The following is a 15,810-nucleotide window of genomic DNA, read 5'->3' on the forward strand; positions in this document are numbered from 1 at the left end:
TGTCCCTATACGTATCATAAGCAACTCCATCTCCTTGTAATATTCATCAACACTCATATTACCTTGGGAGAGCTGCTGCAACTTGTTGTACATATCTCTTTTATAGTGCTCAGGAACAAAACGTCGCCTCATGAATTTTTTCAACCTCGCCAAGTCGGCGGGCAATGTCTTGAACGACAAATTTGATTCCACCAAATTAGTGCGTAATCGGTGAACTCAATTCCAGCAAGTTGAACTTTCTTCTCCTCGCTATAATGATGGGCATAAAAAATTTGATCAACACGCATCTCCCACTCCAAATAGCCTTCTGGTTCGCACTTGCCGGAGAACGAAGGGATTGAAATTTTTATGTGCCCAATTCCATCGTCCAAAGGCACACGCACAACTTGACCAACTCGGTCATGCACTCCACCATGAACGGATGTTTCAGGACGAGGCTCATAGTATCGTGGTCGTGGAGCGTACCCTGCTGCCTGGTCAACGCCGTCATCAAGACCATCATCTCCAACATGAGGTGCCGCCAAACGGCGATCATGCACGCCGGCATGTCCGTCGCGAGCCGGTGGTGCATAACGCAGTGGAGCAGCCGGAGCAGTCTGTGGTGGTGCAGGATACATTGTCGGCATATTGATGATGTCTACCAAACCATCGAACCGAGTGATCAGGACATCTATCCTTTTGCCTAGCGCATCATGACATTGCTTGATGTAGTTGCATGTGTGGTCAAAACCATCCTGAATATTTTGAGGAATATCATCCGCGTACAATGGACGTACAATTTCCTGAGAATCAGCAGCAACCTCGTCTTCCTTGTTGACCGAGGTCGACATCTTGATCAACACAATACCGTGAACAACCTTAGCTCTGAATTCCACTTGATAGAAACCGAACCTCGTGGTGAGATCCGATCTGTTGTTGCAGCCCAATCTTTCACGACACTCCACCTTCAGTAGTAGTAGCCTCTCGCCCGCGCACGCGATGTACGCGAAGTAGAGGGATTGAACCTTACGGTCCAGTACGAGAAAACCAATCTCGACGATGCTACTCACCCACAAAACAATTTCCACGAAGAGAAATCGCAATACAGAGGTTTTCTAAAGCTTCCTCCAAAACTTAGGGCTTTTTAGACAGCTTCCCCCAAAACTCGATACGGGTATTTACCCTAAAAACACATCGTGTCTATTCATAAAAATATAACCTTCCTTTACATTGACCCTACTATGGCTATTTATACTAGTATAGTCGACCCTTTTATCCTGACCGACAAACCATAAAACTAGCGTACATAAATAAGCCAAACTCTTATCTCTAATTAAACTGCCTTTTACATCTCGGCAGATATGATAGTCTAACAACCAGATTAATGTTGGAGGTGGACCCCAGCCTGTATCCGTCAAGCAAAGCAATTTCCACCATTGAAACTTGACGTACGGTCGCTCCGACGGTCTTGGACGTGAGAAGTAGTACTGTATTAGGATTCTTTGATTAGTGTCAATAAAGCATATATCCCGTACATGTACAATTAGGTCTTGTCCTACACGTGACAACAAAAGGAAATTATCAAGCCGCTGCACACCTTCAAACGTGGATATGTTGGAGTTCTCCTCTTCCAACATAGCATGCATCTCATAATTTGGTGCAAAACCAACTAGTGACTCTGCTTCAACCTTAATCATCTCCTGATTAGGCTGCGTGATGTTATCACTGATGGTAACGAGCGGAGCTGCCATAACATGACCCGGGCTAGTGTCTTGTACATCACGGTGGTTGTTGGGGATATTGCCACTAGGCGTAAACCGGCCTACTTGGGCCAGGTTAACTTCATAATGGTATAAGCAGGTGAAGGCCCAAGGCCTATAGTCGGTTTAGAATCTGTAGCCGTAAACCGACCTGATGTATAATTTGTATTGTAAGTTAGGAATAGAGAGATACCAACCGGGATACGAATATGAACCGGTTGGGACTCTATGGACCGACGGGCGTCACCCGTGTATATAAGGGGACGACCCGGCGGCGGTTCAAGGGAGACAACGACAACAACTCGAGTCTAGGCGAAGCTTGTTTGCTCCCTAGCCATCGAGACCACATCAATTCCATCACAACTAGACGTAGGCTTTTACCTTCATCGAAGGGGCCGAACTAGTATAAACCCTTCGTGTCTTTGTGTCCGCTTTAACCCCTTCAAGTAAACTCGTAGCGATGGCTCCACGACTAAGTCCTTTCGCTAGGACATCTGCCGTGACAAATCCACGACAGGTGGCGCCCACCGTGGGGCTATCGCACGATGGTTTGACGATCTTGGAGGGCAAGCTCAAGGGACTCGAAGGCTATGTTGTGGGCCGGATGACCAAGAGTCGTCGGGGCAGGATCTACATCGACGACACAGGATGGGGTCCCGAGGCCGATTCGATCGAGTACGGGTACCGGGTCCCCTTTGGTGGCATACACGTTTTCATTGGCAAAATCGGTGAGCCTGGGCCTGAGCCGGACATCTGCACCAACCTCATCGAGACGGCTCAGCGTGCGAGATCTGCCTGGGCTAAACCGGCCGTGAAGCGTGTCTTCGTTGGAGTCGTCCACGAAGGAGAGCGTGAGGACGAATCAGAACACGGTAGTGAGACCGTCGTCTATTCCGATGACGAGTCCTCGACCGGAGAGACCGAATCGCTGTACCAGTTGCAAGACGACCAGATTAGGGGCTGTTTCGATGGCGACAGTATTCCGGACCCCCCCGGGCCAGGTCAACCGGGTTGGAATATTCATGGCCGGCACACAGGCGGCGAATCACTCTTTGACCGCCGCAGCAATGCTCTCCGGATCAGCAGCGGCAGCAGCAGCAGGGTCAGGAGGCCTTATGCGCCCGCCGGTTCAAGTTCTATCTGAGCTGTTTGATGCACTAGCCGCGCTTATGGCAGAGGACAATCCGGCGGATCAGGAGGCCCATAATGCAGAAATTGCGAAGGTGAGAGAGCAGATCGTGCAAGCCAAGGCGGATCTGGCAGCAGAAAAAGACCGGATGGCTGCAGAGCGGGCCGCTTTGGACGCCCAGGCCTATAAACTCATGCTTGACCAGAACGCATCACAGGAGGTTTTGAAGCGGAAGCACAGATCACGCCTGCCGTTAGGGTTTGACCCCCGAAATCTCTTTCACACTCCACGAGCTGGACCCGGTAATCCGCTGCAGTACCTGGAGACAAGCCGGATTGAGGCACCAGGACCAGGGGCGACGGTCCAACCTCGCCTAATGGAACCTCCTCACCAAAACATTGTGGTTCCTCCGCCGGTCCAGGCGCCCCCGGGTCATTATTCAAATCTCGTGGACAACCTTGTTGCGGCCGCTGCACGGTTAGAGGCCATCCCAGTCGAAGGGGATTCTCCGCAAGCGATAGAGACGCGCCGGGTTAAGGAGCTCCTCCGGACTGCGCTGATTCAGCAGGAAGCATATTCATACAGCCGTGATCGGATCCACTCTACACCCCGTCCAAGCCGGAGTTATAGCAGGTGCTTGAACGAACCCGCCGTATCGAGCAATGCGCGAGGGCGTGAAGCAGCCTATGGCGATAGCCCGGCAGGCGGTGTCTGCGATGCGCAGGATGTGGTGGACCGGGCCCGAGCACAAAGGGAGGCCGAGTTAGCAGCCCAGGATAATGCGGGTCAACTTACGCCGGTTCGTTCTACCACCTTCGCCGGACTAGGAGTCACATCCGCTTTGGGAGTGCCTTGCTTGATCCCTGCTTTACGTAATGTGCGCCTGCCCAAAGATTTCAAGGGTCCACGCAAGGTGCCGAATTACACCGCTGATTTACCCCCTGAAGCATGGGTAGAGAGTTATGAGATGGCCATGGAAATGCTGGACGTGGATGAGGCCGCATGTGCAAAATACTTCACCATGATGCTTGAGGGCACGGCTCGTACTTGGTTAAAGAGCCTACCACCCAATTCTATCAGCTCATGGGCCCAGTTGCGGGCCCGGTTTATACAGAATTTTAAGGATACCTGTAAGCAGCCCAAGTCCATAGTAGACCTGGCGGCTTGTGTCCAGGAGGAAGGAGAATCAATGACCCGTTGGGTGCATCGCGTTTCGGAAATTTTGCACTCGTCTGACAGTATTAATGCTGACTCTGCGATCTTAACTCTGGAAGACAACTGCCAGTTTGAGCCTCTAAAATTGAAGTTGGGACGCATGAAGCGGTTCTGTAATGACATGGGAACCCTCATGGCCGCTTTAGTGAAGTATGCCGATTCGGACAGTACCAAGGATCCCGAGCCTAATGATGATGAAGCAGGGAAGGGAAAGAAGAATAGCAACTCCAAACAGCAGCAATACAAACTAGCGGGTCATGGAAACGGAGGCAAGCGCAAAGTGGATGGCAGTGTGGACTTTGTGGCCAACACTAATGCACAGGACAGGGGGCAGCGGCGTAGAGGTAAAGCGGCAAATCGTAATGGGGCTCCCAATCCTAACGCAAGCCGTTTGAACTATTTGTTGCATCAGCCTTGCCTGAAGCACGGGACGAAGGAGGCGCCGGCTAACCATCTTTGGAAAGATTGTTATATCATGCAGGAGTTCAAAAACTCTAATGCTTTCCGGTATGATCACGGATCAGGTGGCGGTTCAGGATCCGGTTTCCACGGGCCGGATCACGATGGAGCTTCCGGTTCAGGTCGCAATGAGGGCGGTCACAATCACCAGAATAATCAGAACAGCCAGCAGCAGCAGCAGCAGTCGGGTTATCAGAGCCAGCCAAAACAGTTGAACAATGGGCAGTATCATGTTTTCACAACTAGTTTGGATAAACGCGACCGAAAACTCCACAGGCGAGCGGTGAATTCTGTTGAACCGGCCTTACCACGTTACTTGCGCTGGTCGGAGCAGCCTATCGTGTGGAGCAGAGAGGATCACCCGCCCCGGGTGGATAATCCGGGCCAGCTAGCATTAGTGGTAGACCCTCAGGTGGGGGCTTATAAATTCACCAAGGTACTCATGGATGGAGGAAGCAGTATTAACATATTGTACTATGAGACATTCCGCCGCATGGGTTTAACAGACAAAGATCTCAGACCGTCGAATACGGTGTTCCATGGTGTGGTGCCTGGCAAATCTGCATATCCTGTTGGTAAGATAGCCCTGGATGTGGCCTTTGGGGACGAGCACGACTCCCGGTCGGAAAAACTAACATTTGAGGTGGTGAAGATCCGGAGCCCGTATCACGCCTTGTTTGGCCGGCCGGCTTACGCCAAGTTCATGGCGCGGCCTTGTTATATCTACTTGCAGCTCAAGATGCCGGGTTACAAGGGGACCATAACGGTTCATGGGAGCCATAGGGTCGCTTTGGAATGTGAGGAAGGTGATGCGGCTTATGCAGAGTCAGTCTGTGCCACGGAGGAGTTGAAGTATTATAAGGACAATGTTGATCCGGCGGATATGACCCCTTTAAAGAAGCCAACTACAAAGCATGACTCAGATCTGAAGTTCAAATCGGCAGCTGAGACCAAGCTTGTTGACTTCGTGCCCGGCGATTCGTCCAAGCAGTTCACTATCAGTGCCAACCTGGATCCCAAATAGGAAAGCGCGCTCATCGAGTTCATCCGTGAGAATCGGGACATTTTTGCATGGAAGCCGTCTGACATGCCAGGTGTACCGAGGGAACTCGCTGAGCACACTCTTAATGTGGATCCTAAGTATAAACCGGTGAAACAGTTCCTCCGCCGGTTTAACGAAGAAAGACACAAAGCCATTGGAGAGGAAGTGGCCAGGCTTCTAGCAGCTGGTTTTATTATTGAGGTGTTCCATCCAGAGTGGCTTGCTAACCCGGTGCTGGTTCTTAAGAAAAACGGCACTTGGCGTATGTGTGTGGATTACACAGATCTTAACAAAGCCTGTCCGGCAGATCCTTTTGCCCTCCCCCGTATTGACCAAATCATTGATGCCACGGCGGGTTGTGAGCGTTTGAGTTTTTTGGATGCATACTCTGGATATCATCAGATCAAGATGGCGGTTAAGGACCAGGAGAAAACAGCATTTATTACTCCCTTTGGAGCCGTCTGCTATGTATCTATGCCCTTCGGGCTCAAGAGTGCCCAAGCCACCTATCAACGGTGTATACAGAATTGCCTGCATAAACAGATCGGCCGCAATGTGCATGCCTATGTGGATGATATTGTAGTGAAGTCAAGACAGAAGGAGACGCTGGTGGATGATTTGAAGGAGACCTTTGACAACTTGCGAGTTTACAACATGATGCTTAATCCGGCCAAGTGTGTCTTTGGTGTTCCGGCAGGCAAGTTATTGGGTTTCCTGGTGTCTAACAGAGGAATCGAGGCTAACCCGGAGAAGATTACGGCTATTACATCCCTAGCTAAACCAAAATGTATCAACGATGTTCAGCGTTTGGCGGGCCGGATCGCTGCACTAAGCCGGTTTATCAGCCGCCTCGGAGAGAAGGCCATTCCTTTGTACCAAATGATGAGGAAGACAGACCATTTCATTTGGAGTCCGGCTGCTGATGAAGCATTTGAGGACCTGAAGCGGCAGTTAGCCAATCCGCCTGTTCTTGCAGCTCCGGTCGACAAGGAGCCACTATTATTATACGTAGCGGCCAATGCTCGGGCAGTTAGCGTGGCTATTGTGGTGGAACGCAAAGAGGCAGGCAAGGAATATCCGGTTCAGCGGCCGGTTTATTATATCAGCGAGGTGCTTATTGAATCCAAGCAAAGGTATCCGCATTGGTAGAAGCTGGTCTATGGTGTTTTTATGGCCAGTCGGAAGTTGAAGCAGTATTTTCAAGGGCACCCCATCACAGTGGTCAGTTCAGCTCCCTTGGGTGATATTATACAGAACCGGGAGGCGACTGGCCGGATTGCCAAGTGGGCTATAGAGCTTGGGCCACACGGACTGAAGTACGTGCCTCGGACGGTAGTGAAGTCTCAAGCACTTGTTGATTTCATCAATGACTGGACGGAGTTACAAGCACCAGAGGAGAAGCCAGATCACACATATTGGACTATTCATTTTGACGGATCCAGGCAATTGGAAGGCTCGGGGGCTGGAGTCGTATTAACTTCCCCACGAGGTGATAAGTTTTGTTATGTTCTCCGCTTAATGTTCCCTTATACTAATAATGCAGCTGAGTACGAAGCCTTGCTCCATGGTCTCCGGATGGCTAAAGAGATGAATTTAATCCGGGTTAAGTGCTTTGGTGACTCGGACCTAGTGGCTCAACAGGTGTCTGGCACTTGGGATTCTAAGGACCCGCTCATGGCTGCATATTGTCGGGAAGTGGATAATATTGCAGGTTGTTTCAAGGGTTATCAAGTGGATCATGTGGACCGTCGGAAGAATGAAGCGGCGGATGCTTTAAGCCGGTTGGGCTCTCAGCGTAAACCGGTCCCGCCTAACGTCTTTTTGGACGTGTTGCACAACCCGTCAGTCAAGCTCCCAGGTGAGGTGGATTTGGCTATCCCTGATCCGGAGGCTCAATTGGTGGCAGCCCTGCATGTTATTCCGGATTGGACAGTTCCTTATCTTGCATACATGAACCGGGGGGAGTTACCAGAGGATGAGATTCTGGCCAGGCAGATAGTCCGGCGATCCAAGTCTATGACGATTGTCAATGGTGAATTACATCATTGCAGTGTATCAGGGGCGTTTCAACGTTGTGTTTCTCCTGAGGAAGGCTGTGAAATCTTAAGAGAAATCCATGAAGGGGATTGTGGACACCACGCCGGTTCAAAGTCTCTGGTGGCAAAGGCGTTTCGTCACGGGTTCTACTGGTTGACAGCGCATGCTGACGCGGAGGACTTGGTTAAACGGTGTGATGGATGTCAGAAATTTTCAAGGTGTGCTCATGTGCCGGCTCAAGAATTGAGGATGATCCCAATAACATGGCCGTTTGCAACCTGGGGGCTGGATATGGTTGGGCCTTTTAAAAGATCCAAGGATAAGAAAACCCACCTTTTGGTGGCAGTTGACAAATTTACCAAGTGGGTTGAAGCGGAGCCTGTCAGCAAGTGTGATGCAGCAACAGCGGTGCAGTTCATTAAGAAGGTGATTTTCTGGTTTGGTTTTCCACACAGTATCATTACTGACAATGGTACCAATTTATCCAAGGGCGCTATGAAGGAGTTCTGTGAACGTGAGCACATCCGACTTGACGTGTCGTCAGTGGCACACCCCCAGTCCAATGGACAGGCAGAACGAGCTAATCAGGAAATCTTGCGAGGCATCAAACCCCGGCTTATGGTCCCATTGCAAAGAACACCAGGATGTTGGGTTGAAGAGCTACCATCTGTATTATGGAGTATCAATACTACGCCAAGCCGGTCCACATGATACACGCCATTTTTCATGGTCTATGGAGCAGAGGCAGTTCTCCCTAGTGACATCCGGCACGATTCACCTCGTGTGGCAGCTTATGTTGAAGCAGACAATGAGACAGCACGGCAAGACGCTTTGGACCTATTGGACGAGGAGCGTGATATAGCGGCTGCCCGTTCGGCGATTTACCAGCAAGATCTTCGTCGCTATCACAGTCGCCGGGTTAGAACCAGAACTTTTCAAGAAGGAGATTTGGTGCTTCGACTCATCCAAGATCAAACGGATCTGCACAAGTTATCCCCACCTTGGGAGGGACCTTTCGTGGTCAGCAAGAATTTGCACAACGGGTCGTACTATATGATTGATATTCGAGGGCATCAAGACTCACGTACATCAGAGGAGGAGACCAACAGGCCGTGGAATATAGCTCATCTTCGGCCTTACTATACTTGAGCCATCGGCTCTATCTATGTACATATCATGACAATGTATATATTATCTTTGATATATCAAACCGGAGCCTCAGCTAAAGCGGGGTCTCTGTCTTTCTCATCATGCGAGGTTACACGGAGTGGTTCTGTTTAAAGCGGCCTCCGGTTTACCCCTTGACATTTGTTTTTTATATATCACTGGGGGCCTTGGTCGTGTCCGAACCAACGAACACCCTTTGATAGGCGACAGCCACCAGATCATTTGGGGACATGGTCAAGTCTGAACCAGTCACGCCTCTTGGTCGGCCTAAGGCCACAAAATCACTTGGGGGCATGGTCAAACCCGAACCATTGCCACACCTCTTGATCTGGCATATATGCCACGAATCATTTGGGGGCCTGGCTGACTTGAATCATTGTCACTCCTATTGGGGGCCTTGATCCTGTCCGACCATGGTAATACCATCTGATCAGCTCAGTATAGCATATTTTTGCAAATGGTTTTTTATCATTGCCTTTGCTTCCATGTTATTTTCATGGTTTGTTTTTTCTTTGCTTTTGTTGGATTTCTTTTATGTCGACAAACCCCTTTTTTCCAATTCAGCCGATGGATTTGATTCCCCTTTAATCCGGAGGAGTATGCCCGGTTTACCTTTTTCCTGTTAACATCATGGAGTAACAAGGGGGCTCGTATCGATTCAGTACGATTTATACGGGAGCTATTTTCTCCCACCTTTTTTCTTTCGACGGTAATGGTTTATAAAATCGCCGCTTCAGGCTTGGCTAAGCCAGCTTCATACCCAAACATGGCAGGTATTTATGTATCATATATTTTTTATATTGCTGATACACATATCAGGATCATAAACCGGCTGGTGGTATAACCGCCACCGAAGTTCAAATTTTTCTGATTGCAGGAAATATGAATTGGAGTTCTTCAAACGAAAGCTTCAGTACTTATGCACGAAGGCATATTCCAGTTAGAAGCATTAACTATCCTATTACAGGGCAACACGGTACCCAAATAAGATCATTGTTCTTTTCGAAAGGTATTACAAACAGCTCTCCAAACCGGCTTCTGGTTCAAGCCTGCTCCTCATCCTCCGCCGCTTCAGCTTCCTCGTCTCTACCCATTGGCTGGAAATCAATAGTGGTCCAGTCGATTCCCATTAAAGCTTGGAAAACAGCTTCTTCATGGATCAGGGAAGACGGTTCAATATCAGGGGCATAAGTATGCTTACGGATTGGAGGGATCAGATTCTCCGCTTCAACAGTTGGGGCAGGCACTCGCTTGTTTTGCTCGTTATATTGCGCTTGATAATGCGTCAAATCTGCTTCTTCAGCTAGCTGGCAAGCCAGAGGGCGCACTGCACGGTTTATTGCCCTTAAATCCTCTTTGTTGAATTCAGATCCATCTTCTTTCAGGCTGGGATAGCCTTGAGCTGCTTCCACAGGATCAAAATCTTGTACCCATGCCTTTGCCCGGATTAAGGCATTGATGGCTCCGGTTCGGGAAGTGGATTTTTTCAGCTCTTCAATCCGGGCTGGAAGCATTGACAACTTGCTAAGAGTGTCCTGGATTAAAGAGGGTGCCGGGTTGTTGTGAGAAGCTGTGGTGATGATCCGTTGGGCTCCGGTATATAATTGTTCCACCAAGGTGTAGGCAGCTTTTAATTTCTTCCGCAAATCATTTCCTAAGTGCCCAATACGTGTGCCTACAACAAGATTGGAATGGTCTCAAACCGGATTTACGCTACAGCAGGTTCAAATTATCACAGAAGTTACAAGGAGCTTACCAAAGATTGCAGCAGTCATGGAGTGTATTTGCCGCTGTACGGCCGTCAGTTCATCCACCACCGGTTTAAGGGCAGCTTCAACATTTTCCGCTCTTTTGATTAAACCGGCCTTCTCAGTGGCCCAGTCAGCCCGCTCTTTCTTGAAGCCTTCTTTCAGCCGTTCAGCAGTGCTCAAAGCGCTGGTTAATTCTTGCTTTGCTTTATCTGTTTCAGCCTGCTGGGTTTTCAAGGCCTCTTGCAAATCGGCAACTCGGTCCTCCTTGATTTTCACCTCAGCCTGCACACAGACAGCGTTTAAGCTTAGCACAGGCGATCCAAGGAGTTGAAGTATCAACCACATAACAAAGTTATATGCCTGATACTTGGGGGCTAATGCACCTTCAATTTTTATATATTACTCGATCACATAGTCCCAAGCTCAATACAAGTATTCAACTTGGCACTTGGGGGCTAATGGCTATTTGATCAAGTTATGTTCTAAGGACAGTTCTCTATTGGAGCCCCGTTTACTTATGTTAAGTTAGACCGGTTCTTGCGGGCTATACCGATCGGTTTCAAGAATGTTCAGGATCAAGTCCCGGTTTGACCAACGTTACAAACCGGCCCTTGGGGGCTAGAAGGATGGAGGTAATGGCAGCAAGGAAAAAAAGTAAGTTACCTCAAATTTATCCCTCATCATTTTGACCAGGCCAACTTCACAGTCACGGCTAGTGTAAAGCCGGTTTAAATAGCCGGAGTAAAGATCTTGGGCACTCAGAGCAGCATATGTCTCTAGTTCAACATCCCATTTTGTCAGGACCCCGACTCAATGTCACATCGATCTAGCTTGTAACACCTCATATCACTTTGCGGCCTCACGCACGGTATCCCCACGGGTGTCGCCTTACCTTTGCCCGGGACCGTTTGCGCCTTTTGGCTCACGTATATGATAGTGTCACTAGCATCCATATGATAAGGAGCCCGGGCTGACATGACTAGTCGTATACCCAAAGTGGCACAGACTTACAGGGACAGGCATCCATGACCCAGCTTCGAACGTGTCGGTCATCAGCAAGTGGGTCCGGGCTGTAGCACTGGGCTAGCAGGACTCCGGTAAACCGGGCTGTAGCGGGCTAACAGGACTCCGGTACTCAATGCGTGACATTTCCCCGAAGGGACAGACACACGAACGAAGAAGGACACATGCCGGCCAGCCTAAGTGTTCCAGAGCAGTAGCAAGCTACCATGGCTCAGTGGTAACACTAGGAGACATTTCCCGGTAAGAGAGGCTACTAAAGATAAACAACTAGATAGTCAGATCCCACACATACCAAGCATTTCAATCATACACACAATATGCTCGATATGTGCAAATACAACAAGGCATCACAACATGACTCTACGACACAAGTACTTTATTTAAGGCTCAGAGAGCCATACATAACATACACATAGGTACGGGTCACACGACCCAGCATTCAAGTCATACAGTCATACAAACCAGCAGCAGAAGTAACTTGTCTGGGTACAGACAACTAGTAAAATAAAAGAGGCTTGGAAAGCCTAGCTATACTACGTGGTCCTTCACAAGCTCAGGATCACCACCTGGGCCTTAGCCTACTCATTGATGTCAACGTCTACGAAGAACCCATCAGAAGGGGTTGCAGCGTCTTCTGTAAAATGTAAATTATAGCAACATGAGTACAAAGGTACTCAGCAAGACTTACATCAGATCCTACATACATGCACATTATCAAGAAGGGTTGGTGGAGTTGTTGCAGCAAGCCAGCTTTGACTCTTGGCTAGGCTATCCTACGAGACTCCAACTTGAAATGGTTTTGCGCACACGAGTCCACTACTCACCACTTCAATACACTACCGGGGATCCACCTCCGTCTTCCTACGGAAGAGCCATCCTCGGCACTCACACTTATCTTGAGGCTTTTAGTAGTTTCCATTTACTTGTCTATGAACTGTATAGGCAACCAAGTAGTCCTTTACCGCGGACGCGGCTATTCGAATAGATCATGATAACCCTGCAGGGGTGTACTTCTTCATACACGCTCTCACCACTTACCGTCGTTTACACGACATGTACTCGGCAACCTTCAAGCGGAAGCCCAACGTGGGTGTCGGCCACGACCTACCTAATCACCTAAGTCTCTAGTCCAGGTTTATCGCCTATTCGGGTTCCATCCATGAGGAGATCCGGCCGAGGTTTCGCTCACAGCCCCAAACGATGTGAACAGGGTTCCCGAGATACCTAACGGGTATTCAGTACACCGTGCCACGTACCTACCGCATCACAGCCCACCCCTACGGTCAGCGCTGTCCACGGCCTCCAGTAGGCTACAAACACCAGAAACTACTTGCAACTCCTGGACAGAGAACTAGGGTGAATAAGAAGTCGAGAGGGTCCATTGGTTTCGGGCCCAATGCATGGTAGTAGCTGAATCTTAAATCACACATACGGATCTCAGTGCTTAAGGTCGGCTTCAATGAAACAACCCACCATGTACTCCTACATGGCCTCTCATCGATACCTTTACCAAATCGTGTTCACCACACCACTCTCATTACCGACATAATCATTTCACTCTAGTCCATCACCCAGATGAACCAGACCTGACACGACTCTAAGCATAGCAGGCATAGCAAGGTAGGAACAACACATACATATGGCTCAAACAACTCCTACACATGCTAGTGGGTTTCATCTAGTTACTGTGGCAATGACAGGTCATGCAGAGGAAATGGGTTCAACTACCATAACACACAGCAGTTTGAAACGCGTTGTCTTAATGCAGTAAAAGAGTGCAGGAGCGAGAACATGGGATTGTATCGATATGATCAAATGGTTGGTTGCTTGCCTGATGGTTCGATGCACTGATACGGTTCTTCGCTAGGGTAATCACGGTACTCCTTGGAGGCAGAACCTGCTGCAAAGAACACCGATACACAACCATCACCAAACAATGTGCGACAATATGATGCATGCATGAAACATGGCAATATGAGTGTGTTGGGCTAATGCAACTAAGACCAGAAGGGTTTGAACCAATTTGAACCAAAGATTCAAATTTCAAACTCATACATGGCCCTTTAAAGTGTTTTACCTTGTTCTGCATTAAACATCAAGTTAACTTGTTTAATCATGCATGAAAATAGTACAGATGGATAGATTGGATTTTTCTGATCATTTTTCATATATAACTTGTCTGATTTGGAGCTACAGATTAGAAGTTATGAATTTTTGAAGTTTAAACTATATTCTGGAATTTCCTATATTAGAATAAATCCAGAAAATCAATTACTGCGTCAGCCTGACGTCAGTGTGACATCAGCGGGTCAACGGAACACGGTCCGGGTCAAACCTGACAGTGGGTCCCGCATGTCAGTGTGATTAGTTAAACTAAAATTAATTTAAACTAATCCTAAATAGTTAACAGGGCTGGGCCCCACCTGTCATTGACTCAGGAGAGTCAACCAGGGCCCACCCGCGGTCAAAACCGGGTCAGCTGCACCGGCGTTTAGCCGCCGGCGAGCCCGACGCGGTGGCGGAAGTGGTTTTTGCCGTTCCGGCAACCAAACGAGTCGCGGAGGCCATCGGAGTGGAGCTGAGGAGGAGCCGCAACTCTTGGTGGAGTCCGTTAGGGTCGGGGTGGCCGGAGTTGGCGCCGGCGACGACTTTGGCGGCCACCGGAGTTCGGCCGAGGGCAAACTTTACGCTAGAGGGGTCGGTGAGGTGAGGGGAGTAGCTGGTTAGGTGCTACGTGACGCGGTGAGCATGATGGACACCAGTTTGTGGCCGGAGGGTGACCGGGAGCACGTCGGCGACGAGCTCCGCGGCGGTGGGTGCGGTTGAGCTCCGGGAGGTCGCTACACGGCTCGGAAGCAAGAAAAGAAGGGAGGGGGAGATGGCTAAGCTCACGGGGAGTTCGACGAAGCACTTGGTGCGGCCGGGGACGGGCCGGAGCGACGACGGCGTTGAAGGGGATCTCCGGCGATGGCGGTTCGGTCGAGGTCGATGCGGTGGGCTCGGGCCTTGTGAGCGCTCGGGGCTCGGCTTGCTCGAAGGAGAGGAGGGTGGCGGAGCTCCTGGACACGGCGGCACGGCGTGGGGTTGACAGAGGGTGTGGCTACGGCGAGGGGGTGGCGGCGATGGCGTCGGCCATGGCGGGGGAGCGCGAGGGAGAGGGGTTGGGGGAGAATGGAGGTGTCCTGGAGGTTCACGGCGAGGCGTGGAGTTCATCCATCCAGCCCCGAGGCGAGGAGGTGAAGCAGGGCGACGGCCAACTGCGTGGCGCGCGCTGCGGTCGCCGTCGGGCACCTGCCTGCCTGCCTGGCCGGCAAGCAGCTCGCTGGAGCGGCGCTGGGCTGGGCCGGCAGGTGGGCCGGGTGCTGGGCGCCAGGTAGGTTTTTGCTATTTCTCCTGTTTTCTGTTTTTTAATACTTCTGCAACTTTGTTGAATTATTAAAAATACTTAGGCAACTCCTAAAATCACCAAACTACTCCTGGTCCATAGTTGGATTATTTCCAACATGAAACATTTTAGTTTGGAGATATTTGAGCATCTGAATATTTTATATAATTTAAATGCCCAAATTCAAATATCTATGATTTAATTCAAAGACCCTAAGATGACCTAGGAAAATGTGCATCACTTTTGGCAGAGGTTCTGAACCAAGACAAAAATGATGGGCATTTTAGAAGGGCATTTCAGGTTCATTGAAAAAGTTTTTAGTAAACCCTAGTTGGTTTTAGAGGGGGCTGGGGGTTCTGTCATCCCCATTTCAGGTTTCTGATGAAAGAATAAACATGATGCAACACTCTAATGCATGAACTAGCTAGGGTGTGACAACTCACCCCCACTCAAAAGAATCTCGTCCCGAGATTTGGGTTCCTCCAGAAAGAAGGCGGGATACTCGAGTCGAAGACGATCCTCCCTTTCCCAAGTTGCTTCATCCTTAGAATGGTGCGACCATTGAACTTTGAGAAACTTGATATTATGACGTCGAGTGGTACGCTCGGCCTGATCGAGGATACGAATGGGGTACTCTCGATACGTGAGATTATCTTGGAGATCAAGCGTTTCGTGGTCCACTCCACGGATAGGATCCGAGAAGCAACGCCTGAGTTGGGAAACGTGGAAGACATCGTGGACTCTGGAGAGATGCGGAGGTAGTTCCAACTGGTAGGCAACTTCTCCTCGTTTAGCGAGAATACAAAAAGGTCCAATGTAATGGGGAGCCAATTTGCCTTTGATACCGAAACGATGGGTTCCCT

Source organism: Triticum aestivum, chromosome 1B, assembly GCF_018294505.1.
Source record: "Triticum aestivum cultivar Chinese Spring chromosome 1B, IWGSC CS RefSeq v2.1, whole genome shotgun sequence".
In the NCBI taxonomy this organism is placed as follows: Eukaryota; Viridiplantae; Streptophyta; class Magnoliopsida; order Poales; family Poaceae; genus Triticum; species Triticum aestivum.